This window comes from Bubalus kerabau, chromosome 17 (genome assembly GCF_029407905.1).
Source record: "Bubalus kerabau isolate K-KA32 ecotype Philippines breed swamp buffalo chromosome 17, PCC_UOA_SB_1v2, whole genome shotgun sequence".
Taxonomy (NCBI): domain Eukaryota; kingdom Metazoa; phylum Chordata; class Mammalia; order Artiodactyla; family Bovidae; genus Bubalus; species Bubalus kerabau.
The window spans coordinates 7,569,267-7,586,410 of NC_073640.1; the positions used below are offsets into that span (position 1 = coordinate 7,569,267).

General features: G+C 44.8%; 1 long non-coding RNA gene across 2 annotated transcripts in view; it reads right to left on the minus strand.

Annotated features, from left to right (window-relative positions):
* The window catches only part of LOC129632393 (uncharacterized), a 60,900-nt gene extending 49,092 nt beyond the window's left edge, over positions 1-11,808 (minus strand). The window contains exons 1-2 of one of the 2 annotated variants that reach the window (XR_008704494.1): positions 10,733-11,808; positions 5,812-5,946 (exon numbers count right to left, since the gene is read on the minus strand). This is a non-coding gene — a long non-coding RNA (uncharacterized LOC129632393). The other variant, XR_008704493.1, reaches the window with a different exon arrangement.
* Positions 11,809-17,144: the final 5,336 nt, after the last annotated feature.

The window sequence follows — 17,144 nt, forward strand, 5'->3', positions numbered from 1 at the left end:
TGAGCACCAAGCCAGACCACCACAGAAACATGTCAGATTGAAAGAACTGAGTGATGTTCTCCCTGAGCAGGCGGGAAAAGATGAACTCAAGATGGTCCTTGGCTGCTGGGATGTGGGACTTATCCACTCCATCAAGCTGAAAGAGGGCTGGGTAACCTGCAGGCAGCAGGACAGTCCAGGTGGTTTTGAAAATCATCTTCAGTATTTCTTCAGATGTGTCTGGGGGCTATCTGTAAAACTAACGCAAGTCCCTCATTTCTGTTTCATCTAACTTGGAAGCCAGCACAGCAGAGCAGAGCAGAAAAGTGATGGACATCCCTCAAAACCACTGCAAGGCCTATTAACAACTCTCAGATGCCTGAGGCAAAAATACTACCTTCAAAACATTCAGTAGATTGCTTAACGCCAGACAGCATTTCTAGGAGCCATCCTAAAGACAGGCTGACACCACCTAAAACAGTTCCTGCCCTGGTCTTAAATCCTGGATCCTTGGTGCTCCCATCCAAGTGGAATCTTCAATACCACCTGGCCAGAAACCTCAGATTCTAGTTCTGCGTCCATCCCCCGGCTCTTGATAGCACATGACATCTAGGCACCTGCCATTGTATTGAGATATTGTCTCTCTTTTCCTAGCAGGCTCAACCTGCCCCTCACTGGGACACATTATGACCTTTTCATTGGTATTGACTGGTGGTTCAGAGGTTAAAGTGTCTGCCTGCAATGCGGGAGACCTGGGTTCGATCCCTGGGTCAGGAAGATCCCCTGGAGAAGGAAATGGCAACCCACTCCAGTATTCTTGCCAGGAGAATCCCATGGATGGAGGAGCCTGGTGGGCTACAGTCCACAGGGTCACAAAGAGTCGGACACAACTGAGTGACTTCACTTTCACTTTCACTTGGAAGACTCTGGGTTAGGATAAATATTTGGTAGAATGTGACAAAAAGCATAGCACCAGGGAAAAATGGCTGATTCCAGGACTGAAGCAGGGAACATGCAAAATGATCCCAGGGCATCTTCTTGTGCCACAAATCAAGGATGTAGTTTCTTCCAGCTTTATTGAGGTATAATTGATAAAAATGATATATATTTAAGGTGTCTGACATGATGGTTTGATCACTGTGAAATGCTAACCAAGTCAAACTAAATTAATACATCTATCATCTCACATAGCTGCATTTTCTTTAAACAATGATTCTGGTGCTGTGAGAACACTTAATATGTACTCTCAAGCAAGTTTCGAGTATACAATACAGTCACCGTGCTGCACACTCTATCCTTAGAACTTATAACTAAAGTTTGTTCTCTTTAATCCAACTCTTCCCCATTTTCTCCATCCCTAATGACCATGGCTGAAAAGAATGTACAATTTTTAAATGAACACATGTAAGTTACAGACATACTAAGAGGATATAGGAGTTGATCTCAAAGAACGCTCAGTGGCTCAGTTCAGTTCAGTCACTCAGTCGAGTCCGACTCTTTGTGACCCCATGGACTGCAGCATGCCAAGCCTCCTTGTCCATCATCAACTCCTGGAGTTCATTCAAACTCATGTCCATTGAGTCTGTGATACCATCCAACCATCTCGTCTTCTGTCGTCCCCTTCTCCTCCCACCTTCAATCTTTCCCAGCATCAGGGTCTTTTCAAGTGAGTCAGATCTTTGCATCAGGTGGCCAAAATATTGGAGTTTCAGCTTCATCATCAGTCCTTCCAATGAATGCTCAGGACTGATTTCCTTTAGGATGGACTGGTTGGATCTCCTTGCAGTCCAAGGGACTCTCAAGAGTCTTCTCCAACACCACAGTTCAAAAGCATCAATTCTTCTGCACTCAGCTTTCTTTATAGTCCAACTCTCACATCCATACATGACCACTGGAAAAACCATAGCTTTGACTAGACACACCATTGTTGGCAAAGTAATGTCTCTGCTTTTAATATGCTGTCTAGGTTGGTCATAACTTTCCCTCCAAGGAGTAAGCATCTTTTCATTTCATGGCTTCAGTCACCATCTGCAGTGATTTTGGAGCCCCCAAAAATAAAGTCTGTCACTGTTTCCACTGTTTCCCCATCTATTAGCCATGAAGTGATGGGACCAGCTGCCATGATCTTAGTTTTCTGAATGTTGAGCTTTAGGCCAACTTTTTCACTCTCCTCTTTCACATTCATCAAAAGGCTCTTTAGCTCTTCTTCACTTTCTGCCATAAGGGTAATGTCATATGCATATCTGAGGTTATAGAATAATTTGCCCAAAATATATTGTGATAGTACAGGATTATGCCCCCAAAGAACAAAACAAGTATCAATAACTATATGGATATAAATTCAAGATTAAATATAAAGAAATAGATGAGGAAAAGAGGCAAATCTTCCATACAAAAAAATTCCACATAACACATGTAGATACCGCTAGAGGATTTCGCTTTCTTCTTGGAGTGCAGGCTGGACTTAGTGACTCACTCATTTTCAAAGAATAAAGTATGGAAAGGTAAAAGTAGTGACCTTACAATGCAGAAACCTTTGTAACCACATGATCAAGGTGAATATCACCAGTGATGATTCAAGTTGATGTCATGTACCACCTGATATGATACAATGAGAAGGGGGAGACACCTCCCTGGTATTCTCTTAAAAACCCATTACCCAAATCTAAACAAGAGAAAACACCAGACAGACAACAATGAGGGACATGCTACCAAATGCCTGACTAGTGCTCTTCAACACTTTCAAGGCTATGGAAAACTAGGAAAGACTGAAAACTGCAACATACCATGGAAGACTACTGGCACATAAGGAGACAATGTCATCCGTTATCCAGGATTTGAGCAGGGAAGTGAAAAAGGATGTGCGTGGCAAGACTGAGTAAACATGAATAAAGTTTACAGTTTAGCTCTAAGTACCAGTATTAATTTCACAGTTTTGACAAATGCACCATGGTTAAATGCCATGTACTTCCCTTGTATCTATGTACTTTCCTTGGGGAAACTGGATGAAAGGTATACAGAAACTCCATACTAAATTTCCAAAATTAAAGTTCATTTAAAAAATTAAAGTGTAAAACCAAAATTGTAAAAAAGGCCCTTTTTAGGGATAACCAAAATAAAGCAAAGGAGTCCAGGGCAGGTAGAACTGGTGACGTGTATCAAGTAACCTAAGAAGAATGACTGCAGTTAATTCGTGCACCATCATCAGCCTTTGTTTCTCTCACAGATATGCCCAAAAGACAAAAATAAAATACAGTTGACTATTTATTTCCTAAGGATCTCGAGAGCCCTGCAGAAACTGTGGAATGTCTCAGACATGAACGCCAAAGGGGAAGCACTGTAGAATGGTGGCCTGGGCTAGGTATATCTCGGCCATAGTGTGTAGGAGTAACGCTGCTGTGCTTAACCTGTTCTGAATCTGTTGAACTTCTTAAATCCACATATTTTCCTCAAATCTGAGGAGCTTTCAGCCATTAAATTTCTACTTCCTTCCTCCTTCCCTCCCTCCTTCCCTTCCTCTTCTCTCTGGGATTAGCATTGTGTGTTTTAATGTAATTTTGTTTAATGGTTTCCCCAGTGTCTCTTAGGATTCACTGATTTTTCTGCATTCTTTTATGTCTATCAATTGGACCATCTGTATTGATCTAGCAATAGATCTATAGACTCTTCCTTTTACAAGCTCACATTTGCTGTGGAACTTGTCTACTGAATTATCCATACCAGTTACTGCATTGTACTTATTTACTCCAAATATTCCTATTCATTTATGTGTATTTATTCATATTTATCAATCTCCTGAGTCATATAATTGTATTTTAATTCTTCAGGTTTTAAAGCATATTTATAATATCTGTTTTGATGCCCTTTTCTTCTAAGTTCAACATGTTAGCCCCCTCACAGAACACTTTTTTTGACCGGTTTTTTTCCTGTGTATGAGAGTCTGACATGACTGAGAACATGCGCGTGTGCACACACACCATGCACACACACACAAGGCATACTTTCCTGTTTCTTTGCATGCAGTCTTGAAAACACGGCATTTTAGATAGTCTACTGTACCGACTTCAGATGCTTTTGCTGCTGTGTGGGTGGTTGCAGCGGATGGATTTTTGTCTGTTTAGTGACTTCACTGGACTAATTCTGGAAGGTCTGTATGTAGGATTGCTGTCATCTTGTTGCCCAGAGCTTGAAATTCCATTCCTACATCCTCACTGCTTCCCTACAATAACAAAATGGCATTTCTCCCATCTCAACTAGAGAGTATGGGGAGCTTTATGGAAATGATGGTGCAGGACAAAGGGAATCAGTAAATCTACATTTGATGTCCTTAGGAAATATATGTACGAAAATGGCCAGAATCAACACAGAAGAAGGTTTGAGAAGTGAATTACAATACAGAAACCAAACAGGTTTCCAATTGTTCTCTGCAAGCACACAAGTGAGGCAGACAAGAATCACACTGCAAAGCCTTTGAAAGCTAACTTCATAGCTGAGCCACAGTGCCTAAAAGTAGGCCAGAATGTGTGCTCCTAACCAAAACAGGTTGGTCACTTACTACAATGGAAGATTTTCAAAGGAATCATGTCCAAACAGAAAAACAAACTCATAGAAAGAGAGACCAGATTTATGGTTACTAGAGATAGGCATTGGGGGACGGGGAAATTGGAAGAAGGCCGTCAAAAGCACAAACTTCCAGTTATAAGACAAACACCTGAGATATGATGTACAATATGAGCAAGTATGATTACCACTATTAAATACAGTGTTTATATACGTGATATATTAAGGTTGTTGTTAAGTAAACCTTCAGAATTCTCAACACAAGGGAAATTTCTTTTTCTATTTCTTTAGTTTTGTCTATATGGAATGATGGATGTTTGCTAAAGTTATTGTGGTAATCACTTCATGATGCATGTAGGTCAAATCATTATGCTATACCTCTTAAACCTATACTGTGCCTGTGTCCTAAGTCACTTCAGTCATATCTGACTCTATGCGACCCTATGGACTGTTTCCCATGAGGCTCCTCTGTCCCTGGGGTTCTCCAGGCAAGAATACTGGAGTCGATTGCCATTTCCTCCTCCAGGGGATCTTCCTGACCCAGGGATTAAACCCTCATCTCAGGCATCTCCTGCACTGGCAGGCAGATTCTTTACCACTAGCACCACCTGGGAAGCCTTTATACTGTGCTATACATCAATTATATCTCAAAACAGTTGGAAGGAAAAAATAAAGCAAATTCAGCACAGTAAAATAAATAAAACCATGTCATGTAATATTCAACACATCCATGACACAGTCTAAAATAGCATAGCGCAGGAGTAGACATATGTATATCTGTGGCTGATTTATGCTCATGTATGGCAGAAACCAACACAATGTTGGAAAGCAATTATCCTGCCATTTAAAATAAATATATTAAAAGTAAGTAAATCAATAAACTAGCATAGTCACAATCTCTCTCGATGACCCATAGTGTGACTTGTTGGTGCACCCAGCTAGAACTCTTTCCCAGAAATTCCTGCTGCATATATTCAGTCTTAATTCCTTATGATTCAGAAAGGTTTGTGGGAACGGAAGTCATAGCCTGGAGCCACCTTGGTGTGTGCAGATACCCACAGAAAAGAACACAATGTGGTTTCCAGGTAGTCTGTTCCAGAGGCTCAGGGCACCTTGGGGCAGGTTTAGAAGGGACGTGGCTGATCAGTCCTGGGAGGCTCATTAAGAATAATGTGCAGGGAGGGGGACCTTTGGTCCTGGGAAGATGGGTGGGGAACAATTTTGAGGAATTCTAAGGGTTAGCGGTAGGAGCCTGGACAAGAGTCAGCTTACCCTTTATGAAGAACTAGGGCAAGTGCCTCCTGAGAAGTTCAATTTCTCCTGCAATGTTCACTTTTGATGTAAACAGTTAGCCTCCTTAAAAGTCACACAAATGAACTCAAATAGTCTTTCACTTGTCTTGATCATCTGTAATTAAAATAAAAAAACAGGACTGAGGCATGGGCTTGAAGAGTATGGAATGTTTTCGATGGCTCGAGGTGCTGTAATGAAACAGCACAGACTGGGTGGCTTAAACAGCAGGCGTTTATTTCTCACAGAGATGCAGCCTGGGAAGTCCAAAATCAAGGTGATGTCAGATCTGGTTTCTGGTGAGGACTCACTTCCTGGCTTGCAGACCACTGCCTTTCTTTCTGTATTTTCACATGGTGGAGAGACAGCAAGCTCTCTGGTATCCTCTTATGAGGCCACTAATTCCATCAGGAAGACCCATCCTTATAGCCGTCTAAACCTAATTACCTCCCAAAGGCCTCCATCTCCAAATACCATCATGCTGGGGGTTAAGGCTTCGACAGACAGATTTGGGTGTATGTTATAATTCAATCGATAGCAGGTGGGCAGAATAATGCTCCCCACAAAGATGTCTGTGTCCTAACCCCCAGAATCTGTGAATATGTTACCTTACATAGCAAAAGGGGCTGGCTTTGTTGGTGTGATTAAATTTAATGGGACTGAGTTGGGGGGGGGGGGGCGGTTCTTCTGGATTATCTCGGTAGGCCCAATTTAATTGTGTAGATCTTGAAGAGTAGAGAACCTTTCCTGGTTCTCAGTCAGAAAATCAATGTGGCTACAAAGGGAGATGAAACAGTGCCAGCTGTGGAGCTGGAGGCAGGGGATCATGATGCAAGGATTACAGGAAGATCACAGAAGCTAGAAAAAAAAAACAAGAAAATAGGTTCTCCTCCAAAACCTCCAGAAAAGAACACCAAATGATATCTTGATTTGTAGCCTGATGAATGAAATCCATGTTGAATTTCTAACCTACAGAACTGTAATAAGACAACTCTTTATTGTTTTAAGCTATGAAAGTTGTGGTAAATTGTTAAAGAAGGAACAGGTGATTAATACAGGGAATTTGTGGGAGCCCAGAGTCTTACTATTTCAAGAGAATTTGTTCTGCTCCAGGAATTCACCCAAACTCATTCACTCAGAGCTGTTTTTTAAAGCCCTTGTATTTTGGTGGGGGCATGGAGGTGGGATAAGTTCATTCGTTTAAATGTTGATTTCATGAACCATCCAGTTTCATGGAAGGGACTCCACTACTGATGCAGCCACGCACTGGGTCTTGGCAAGGCCCTGGCTAGACCTTGTGGAAGGGCACACAGAGATCTAAGGTCAGTTATGAAACTCTCAGGTCCTCCGCTGGGCCAATTATCTGCAACATTAATGACTTCATCTTCATCCTAAGAATGCCCAAGAGCTGTCAGGCCCTCATCGGAAGGTCAAGCACAAGTCAAAGCTTGATGCTCATGACTCCCACCCCCAAACTACAGGGTTGGCCAAACCTGAGCCATTAGCAAGGCCAGTCCATGCCTCAAGAAGCAGGTTTCCTCTTATCTAAGCCTCTGAGGCCCTGACTAGCTCGTCTGGTCTGCACTATGGCTTGCTGGCTTCCTAAAAGGTCTCAGGTCCCCCTGACCCTGAAGGCCCTATGTCCAGGAGTCACAGGAGAGCACAAGTCAAGCAAGGAGACGGGCAGGTGGAATCAAGGACTTAGTGAGAGGGCAATTAGGGGTCAGAAAGCAGTTACCATGTCTTCATAAATTCTGGATACATACTGGTCGTAACCAGACCATTAGCTTCTTCCAGGCCTAGGAAGGCTCAGGAACAAGCAAGCATTTGGCTGGAGAGCACAAGCAGGTCAGGCACTGGTGGCCCTGTTCTCCTCCAGGGCTCTCCTCCTGGGCCGTGACCCCAGGTCATTACCATTCCCCAAGCCCTTCTCTGTACACAGCAGGTTGATCACTCTCTTCAGAATTAAATCCATTTGATCAGGCACACCCCTGGGCCTCTCAAAGTCCCCAGGGTGTTTTGGAAGAGATAGGGCTTGGCAGTCTAGCTCCTCTAGTCTGCCAGTATTACTCCTGAACTCCCAATGTGAGCGCTTCCTGTTTTGAGCAATGTGGTCCCCACAGAGGCGCTCTGAGAACAGGAAACCAGGAAGAGGGAAATTGGGCCATTCAGAGGAAAGCCAGATTCTAGACAGGAGGAGGAAACAGGCAACACAGGGCATTCTCCCCATGTGTCATGCCCTTCTCTACAGACTTGTCCGTTACTCCATGAGCCATAGCCCTGCCCCTGACTTGGATGGGGAGCCAAGCTTACAGGCCCATCAGAGAAAAAGGGTCAAGCTGCCAAAGGCATCCATGAGGCACAACCCTACTATTCACACACTCACATTCCAAGACCATCTCTGGTACGTGGCTAAGACCCTGTGGGATTTAACAGTCAAACATAACACTCAACACTCCAAACAGGCCCTATCTCCCTCTCGTAGATGATTCCTGGGTTCCACAGTCTTTAAGAGAGGTTCACAAGACGTAATAAGGCTTCTTACCCCAGTGCGTTCTGCATCTGGTGAGGTTTTATATGGGTAGAGACACAAACTGTACTGAGACTGAGGAAAAAACAGGGCCAGGAGTGTGACTTGTGGGTGAGGAAGAATTCAAACAGTAAAGTAAGCGGAATGAAGAGGCGGAGGGGAGATGACAATTGGGGTACTTATTTACTCTATCATACTGATTTGTGAACATTGTAAGCATACAACTCCATGAACTGTAATAAAAGAAATGCCCAAATGCAGATAGGAAATTCATGTGCTTATTGAGCTTTGAGGGCTTCGAGGAGGAGTGATGGGATTAGCAAGAATCTGTCTGGGATGTGTGTGTGTTTTAGTTGCTCAGCAGAGTAAGACTTGGAGACCCCATGGACTGTAGTCTGCTAGGCTCCTCTGCCCATGGGATTCTCTAGGCAAGAATACTGGAGTGGGTTGCCATTCCCTTCCCAGGGGATCTTCCTGACCCAGGCATCGAATTCAGATCTGCTGCACTGAAGGCAGATTCTTTATCATCTGAGCCACCACGGAAGCCCTCATGAGCCTAGAGATGAGGACAACTCACTAGTCAGGTGATGTGGAGTGATAGGCAGGAGGCTCTCACTTTATAGTTTCATTGACTACAAGTTTCATCTCTAACAGGTAGAGAGGGCAGCAGGAGCTGGTCATGGATAAGTGACTGAACTTAATGTTTTCAGACAAATGGGGCTTCTTCACGGGACAGGAATTCAGGGAAGCAGCAACCCGTGTCTGTTTTGGAAATCTATCTCTGAAGGTCAAAAGACAACAAAGTCTCTGTCTGCTCTCCATTACAGGAGGCTACCCCAAACAGAGAAACAAAGTGAATCAAATATTTGAGAAGAAGAAACGGAGTCTTGGTTCTTGGTAAAGTCACAGAACAGAGAGATGGAGACCGGATGAGAGTGAGGTGGAAAGGAAAGGGAAGAAAAAACAGACAACAGATCACACAGAGAAGAGCAGTGGGATCAAAAAGCAGAGTGGCAACAGGAACAGACATTGAGGAGGAGGAAGGAGCACAGGGTCAGGGAGCGAAGGCAGGAAGGAGAGAACGCGGAGAACAAGGACCACGGAGAAGCAGCAGGGAACACGGAGGGAAAGCAAGCCACAGTCCTGGAGCCATAGGCTCAGCTTTGGGGCTGCTTGTGATGCGGTTTTATCCTCCCTGCAGTCTACTAGGAAGCCTGGTTTTGCTCAAAAAGCAGCACCATCCAGGAATCCACGTGGCAAGAAAACTGGAGTGGTCAGCCATTTCCTGGAGGGTAGCCTCTAGGGGATCTTCCCCAACCCAGGGATTGAACCCGGGTCTCCTGCAAGCAGATTCTTTACCATCTGAGCCACCACCAGAGCCCAAGTACAAAGATTCAGATAACTTGCTATACCTATAACTTTGGGGAAGCACACGGCACACTATTAGAGCCAGAACAGGTCCAGATGCCTCTGTAAAAGGATATACTGTAATTCATAGAGGCCAATTCTATAAGCTCAGAGGATGCTCAGGCAGGTAAAGAATCCCCTAGAACTCCTAGTTTTTCAGCTCAGGGTCCCGGGGACAACACAGAGGGCATTAGACCCTACATGGGTGGTTCTGTGTGACCAGACGCATGTACGGGCCCCAACTAGAGATAGTTGTGCAAGACAAGGAGGTCGGCATGGGTCCCGAAGCCCACGTGAGGAAATATTTGCTTGGGGCTCTGGCCTCATGGCTGTTGTCACAATCAACGACGCAGCTAATTAGAAGATAGCAAATGTCCTCCCAAAGCTTTTGATCATCTAGGAGAAGAAAAGGCATTAAATGGGACAGAGCGGCTTCTGTGGGAAGAGAGGAGTCTTGCTATTTCAACAGAACCAGGAGACTGGGGTGAATGGGGGGATAGAGGGTTGTGGGGCTGCAAGTAGGAGGAAACACTGAAGGATATATCTTTCTAATGCAGAACTCATGAAGTGTGTTTTATCAGTGACGTTGCTGGCATCGCCACCAACACTGTATCATTATTACACAGATGATGCACAGATCCTAGAGGCTTTTAACAAGTTTGCACAAGGCACAGCATCCAAGAGAATGGAGCCAGATCCTAGAATGAAATCAATGAGGTTTACTTTCTGACTGAAGAGTCTGGCTGGACGTTTATCTCCGGGCTTTAGGTCAGGTGACCGACTTTGCATCACGCACCCAGCCCTTACCTCAGGTTTCCGGCTTTATTTCAGGTGCCCCCAGCTTTACTTCACATTCCCATCTTTGGTTCACACCCTCAGGCTGAACAGCCACGTGCCGGGCTTTATGGAACACACCTGGAACTGTGATGGTCCCAAGGCTTTTTACCTCAGTTTCCTGGCACTTACCTCATGTAGACCTGCTTTAAGTCATCTTGCTGCGCTTATGGCACCTGACCTTTCCCAGGGTTCGCGCCACTCTTCAGTGCTTTACGGCACTGTTGAGGCTTCATTTACATTCCCTGTCTTTACATTACTTGGCCTAGCTTTACCTTGGTCTATACCAATTTCCAGCTTTACATATGCAGACCTTGCTTTACCTCACCTGACCCTGCTTTAGGGACCTTCCCCTAACTGGCCTGAACTCAGGTTTTCGAACTTTTCAGCCAGCGATCTGGCTTTCTCTCTCCCATCCTGACTAAAATATTCTGACCCTGCTTTCCGCCAGGAGCCTGGCTTTATCTCATGTGCCCTACTTTATATCAGGACTTGTTATAGGGAAGAAAGGAAGAATGAATCTGACTTCAAATTACATTTTTATTTTCTTTTTTAAAAAATATTTATTTACTTTGGCTGCACTCATTTTTTGTTGAGGCACATAGGCTTCCTCTAGTTGCAGCGAGCAGGGGCTACTCTTCCTTGCGGAGCACAGGCATCTCACTGCCGCGGCTTCCCTTGTTGCAGAGCATAGGCTCTGTAGGCACACGGGTTTCAGGAGCTGTGGTGCAGGGATTAGTGCCCTGAGGCATGTGCCATCTTCCCCTGGCCAGGGATCGAACTGTCCCCTGCATTGGTAGATGCGGTCTTAACCACTGGACCCCTGGGGAAACCTTGTTTCTTTTAACCTTTGCTTTCTACTGTTTTTACAAGGTAGTCACTAAAGGAATGTCACCTATTGCCGAAAATACGCATAATGGCCTATCTCCAGCCCTGTCCCCCCATGCCTGAATGTTAAACTAAAATACCTTTGTTAAGCTCCCAGGAAACATCCTGAACCAGCCCACCTGTGAATAGCTACAGGAAAGAAAAAGTTAACACATCCCCTCCCACAGTCTGGCTGAAACGAGATCTTTGCAACAACCCATGCTCTTTTTATCCTCACCTCCCCTTTCTTTTGGAGAAGGCAATGGCACCCCACTCCAGTACTCTTGCCTGGAAAATCTCATGAACGGAGGAGCCTGGTAGGCTGCAGTCCATGGGGTCGCTAAGAGTCAGACACGACTGGGCGACTTCCCTTTCACTTTTCACTTTCATGCATTGGAGAAGGAAATGGCAACCCACTCCAGTGTTCTTGCCTGGAGAATCCCAGGACGGGGGAGCCTGGTGGGCTGCCGACTGTGGGGTTGCACAGAGTCGGACACGACTGAAGTGACTTAGCAGTAGCAGCAGCCCCTTTCTTTGTTCTTTAAAAGAAACTAGCTTCCAGGCCCTGGTAAGATGCTTTTCTAGGACACTGGCTCACCATCTTCTCGGAATCCCGACATTATGAACAAAGCCCTTATTCCATGCCCCAACACCTGGCTCCTGATTTATTGGCCTATCGTGTGGCAAAGAGAATGAGCTTGGAGCTGGGCAGTTTCCCTTGTGCTGCTATTCCATGGGAAGTGTTACTGCAAATGGCCAACCAGCTGGGTTTCTATGGATGCACAATCCATTCTCTTAAGATGTGCTTAACTGGAGAGACCATAACCTTGCTTACTGAGCGGACCCTGCATGGCTGAACTTTTTATTTCTGTCTTTGCCACTCAACCTCCCAACTGGGTGGCCATTCATACTTTCTTGAATAGAAAGCTTGTGTGTATTAGTCTTTCAAGCTTATCTGACTCTTTGCAATCCTACAACCCTATGTATTGTAACCCACCAGACTACTCTGTCCTTGGAATTCTCCTGGCAAAAATACTGGACTGGGTTGTAATTCCCTTCTCCAGGGGTAGGATGCTTACCGGGAATAAATATTTAAATAGTTCAGTCGCTCAGTGGTGTCCAACTCTTTGCAACCCCATGCACTGCAGCACACCAGGCTTCCCTGTACATCACCAACTCCCGAAGCTTGCTGAAACTCAAGTCCATCATCTCACGCTCTGTCATCCCGCTCTCCTACCTTCAATCTTTCCCAGCATCAGGGTCTTTTCCAATGAGTCAGTTCTTCACAGCAGGTGGCCAAAGTATTGGAGTTTCAGCTTCAGCACCAGTCCTTCCAATGAACAGTCAGGACTGATCTCCTTTAGGATGGACTGGTTGGATCTCCTTGCAGTCAAGGGACTCTCAAGAGTCTTCTCCAACACCACAGTTCAAAAGCATCAATTCCTCAGCAATAAATGGAGGATAAATGGAGGGTGGATAAATGGAGGATGGCTTTTGACAAGGCTACAGAGGAAGGCTTCCCTGGTGGCTCAGACAGTGAAGCGTCTGCCTGCAATGTAGGAGACCTGGGTTCAATCCCTGGGTTGACTTTGACTGCCAAAGACTTCAGACATGACTGAAGAAGGACGTGGCAACTCAATCCAGTACTCTTTTTTTTTTTTTAATTGGAGGCTAATTACTTTACAATATTGTGGTGGTTTTTGTCATACATTGACATGAATCAGCCATGGGTGTACCTGTGTTCTCCATCCTGAACCCCCTCTCACATTCCTCCCCATCCCATCCCTCAGGGTCATCCCAGTGCACCAGCCCTGAGCACCCTGTCTCATGCATTGAACCTGGACTGACGATCTGTTTCACATATGGTAATATACATGATTCAATGCTATTCTCTCAAAGCATCCCACCCTCACTTTCTCCCACAGAGTCCAAAAGACTGTTCTTTAAATCTGTGTCTCTTTTGCTGTCTCGCATATAGGGTCATCATTACCATCTTTCTAAATTCCATATATATGCATTAATATACTGTATTGGTGTTTTTCTTTCTGACTTACTTCACTCTGTATAATAGGCTCCAGTTACATCCACCTCATTAGAACTGATTCAAACACCTGGAAAATTCCATGGACTGAGGAGCCTGGCAGGCTACAGTCCTGGGGTCACAAAGAGTCGGACACGTCTGAGTGACTTCACTTCCACTTTTCACAGAGGAAGCACACCAGCTCCATCTAGTGTGCTTCTGAAGATGGATCTTCAGAAGCAAATCTGGCAGTTTCTATTGCTGACCCTAGGGGCTTTCCAGGTGGCTCAGTCCACATGCCATTGTTGGAGACTCGGGTTCGACCTCTGGGTTGGAAGTCCCCATGAAGGAGGAAATGGAAACCAACTCCAGGCCTTGCCTGCAAAATTCTATGAATAAAGGAGCCTGGTGGTGGACATGGGGTCCCAAAGAATCAGACATGACTGAGTACAACACAACAGAATTGCTGAGCCTAACTGGGATCCTAATAATGGAGGCATACCACACCTACAGCATTATAGAAAGTGTATCTTAGCAGGTCCTAGGCAAAAGAGCTTAAACAAAATTCAGGAGATACAACAAAAACTTAATGAGGCTCCATCAGAGTTATGGCTCAATTGGTAAAGAATCCACCTGCAATGCAGGAGACACAGGAGATGCAGATTCGATCCCTGGGTTGGGAAGATCCTCTGGAGGAGGGAAGGCAACCCACTCCAGTATTCTTGCCTGGGAAATCTCATGACCAGAGAATTCTGGCGGGCTACAGTCCTTAGGGTAGCAAAAATCAGACACGACTAAGCATACACGCAAACACAGGCACACATGCATACAAAGTCAAAGAATTTATCAAGCTCATAGGTGCTATAGGAACACAGACCCTGAGGCCCCTGAGAATATCAGGACAGTAAATATGACCTTCATTGAACAAACTATCCCAGATATAAGAAGAAAATTACAAAATTCAGATGGTGCGTTTGGAATGAACACTTCTCAATTGCTAGATGTTGCTTTTAACATGTTCAACAACAGGGAACAATGACAGAAGAAAGAAGACGCAAAGTGGAACACCACTTTCCTGGCAGCAGTGTTGGATTCTGGAAAGTGCGTAACCCGAAGAGAGAAAAGTCACCACTGGGGAAGGAGTGATGCACTTACTGTAAGGAGGAAAGAAACTGGAAAAAAGATTGCCCTGGGCTAAAACATAGTATTGCCAACATCCGCTGGATCATCGAAAAAGCAAGAGAGTTCCAGAAAAACATCTATTTCTGCTTTATTGACTATGCCAAAGCCTTTGACTGTGTGGATCACAATAAACTGGAAAATTCTGAAAGAGATGGGAATACCAGACCACCTGACCTGCCTCTTGAAAAACCTATATGCAGGTCAGGAAGCAACAGTTAAAACTGGACATGGAACAACAGACTGGTTCCAAATAGGAAAAGGAGTACGTCAAGGCTGTATATTGTCACCGTGCTTATTTAACTTATATGCACAGTACATCATGAGAAATGCTGGGCTGGAAGAAGCACAAGCTGGAATCAAGATTGCTGGGAGAAACATCAATAATCTCAGATATGCAGATGACACCACCCTTATGGCAGAAAGTGAAGAGGAACTAAAGACCCTCTTGATGAAAGTGAAAGAGGAGAGTGAAAAAGTTGGCCTAAAGCTTAACATTCAGAAAACTAAGATCATGGTATCTGGTCCCATCACTTCATGGCAAATAGATGGGGAAACAGTGGAAACAGTGTCAGACTTTATTTTTTTGGGCTCCAAAATCACTGCAGATGGTGATTGCAGCCATGAAATTAAAAGACGCTTACTCCTTGGAAGGAAAGTTATGACCAATGGAGATAGCATATTCAAAAGCAGAGACATTACTTTGCCAACAAAGGTCCGTCTAGTCAAGGCTATGGTTTTTCCTGTGGTCATGTATGGATTTGAGAGTTGGACTGTAAAGAAAGCTGAGCGCCAAAGAATTGATGCTTTTGAACTGTGGTGTTGGAGAAGACTCTTGAGACTCTCTTGGACTGCAAGGAGATCCAACCAGTCCATTCTAAAGGAGACCAGTCCTGAGTGTTCATTGGAAGGACTGATGCTAAAGCTGAAACTCCAATACTTTGGCCACCTCATGTGAAGAGTTGACTCACTGGAAAAGACTCTGATGCTGGGAGGGATTGGGGGCAGGAGAAGGGGACGACAGAGGATGTGATGGCTGGATGGCATCACCGACTTGATGGAGATGAGTTTGAGTGAACTCCGGGAGTTGGTGATGGACAGGGAGGCCTGGTGTGCTGCGATTCATGGGATCCCAAAGAGTCAAACACAACTGAGTGGCTGAACTGAACTGAACTGAAAACATAGGAATAAAAACAATACAAGGAAGCCAGGAGCCTCTTGTATGGTCGAAAGAGAGGAACACTCAAGGTAAACCCAGAGATCTAGGGGGCTCCCTTTAACTAGAGTCAGCATGGATGAATGCATGCAATTCCAATTTCCCCACAGGAGCCCCGGGCTACTTCGATGGTGGGGAACAAGTTGATTGACTTTCTAATAGATACGGCACAACAGTCTGTGGTAAGCACCAAACTCACACAGAAAACATCTCAATTCACCCCAGTTACAGGAGTCCCTGAAGAAGCACAAAATCATTCGTTCTTACAATCTCCAGAATGTCAACTAGGGGACCCCGCTGAACACAGTTTCTTAGGATATGCCAGAGTGTCCAATCCCTCTTTGGGGACAGAATCTCCTTTGTAAGTTAAAAGCTCAAGTAACATTTTTGCCAGAACAGCTTGACATCAGGGGCCCACCCACCAGAGCATGCTTTGAGCCTACAGATGGCGCTCATGGAAACCCCAGAAAAGTAGATGGAGCTCTTTCTCCCCTAAGCTATTTGCTTTTACATGGCAGGGCCCAGAAACAGAGGTAATTCAACAGTGTGCTTGGACGGACCTCCATCAAGGATTTAAGAATTCCCCTACTGGAAGCAGCTCTTTGCAGGAAACTGCCCTCAGGAGGAAGCCCCTGTCCTTGTCTCCTTAGCAAAGCTATATTGTAACTCACTTTCACAGGTACCCCCATGTTCTCAACTCCAACCCAAGCATACTTTTCAAATCTTGTAATCTCACAATCCTTGCCTAATTTGTTGGTTCTTTCCATAAATCAAAGCAGTAGACATGAAGAATAAGTAGTTAACAGGTGACCAGATCTCTTCTCTAGCTTCCCCTTCAGTAGTCTGAACACACTGTGTGAACAAGAGTAACATCGAGGGGAAGATCATGAGGAGTCCACAAGCCTGCACACGGTGGAGAATGGCCACGACTCTCACTCCCTATCTCAGAGATGAACTGAGATTACTTCTGTTTCCCTTTCAAAACTTTCAGGGTTGAAGGGAATCTTCGGAAGTGGCTTCCCAGGGACGCTGAGTCCACCTTCTCCCCAGATTTCTGCCATTCTGATTAAAAGCATCTTTTCTCTCCACTGACATTTGCGGGCATTGATTTTGTAAGGAGTGAACAGCAGGACCCAATTCACTGGGTAACACTACTTTGGGGAAACCTTGGCTAGGGACCTTAGAAACTTAATATTAGACAAAGGACTCTTACTCCAGTATGTGGACAATTTGCTCAGAGCGAGCTCTACATATGAGAAAAG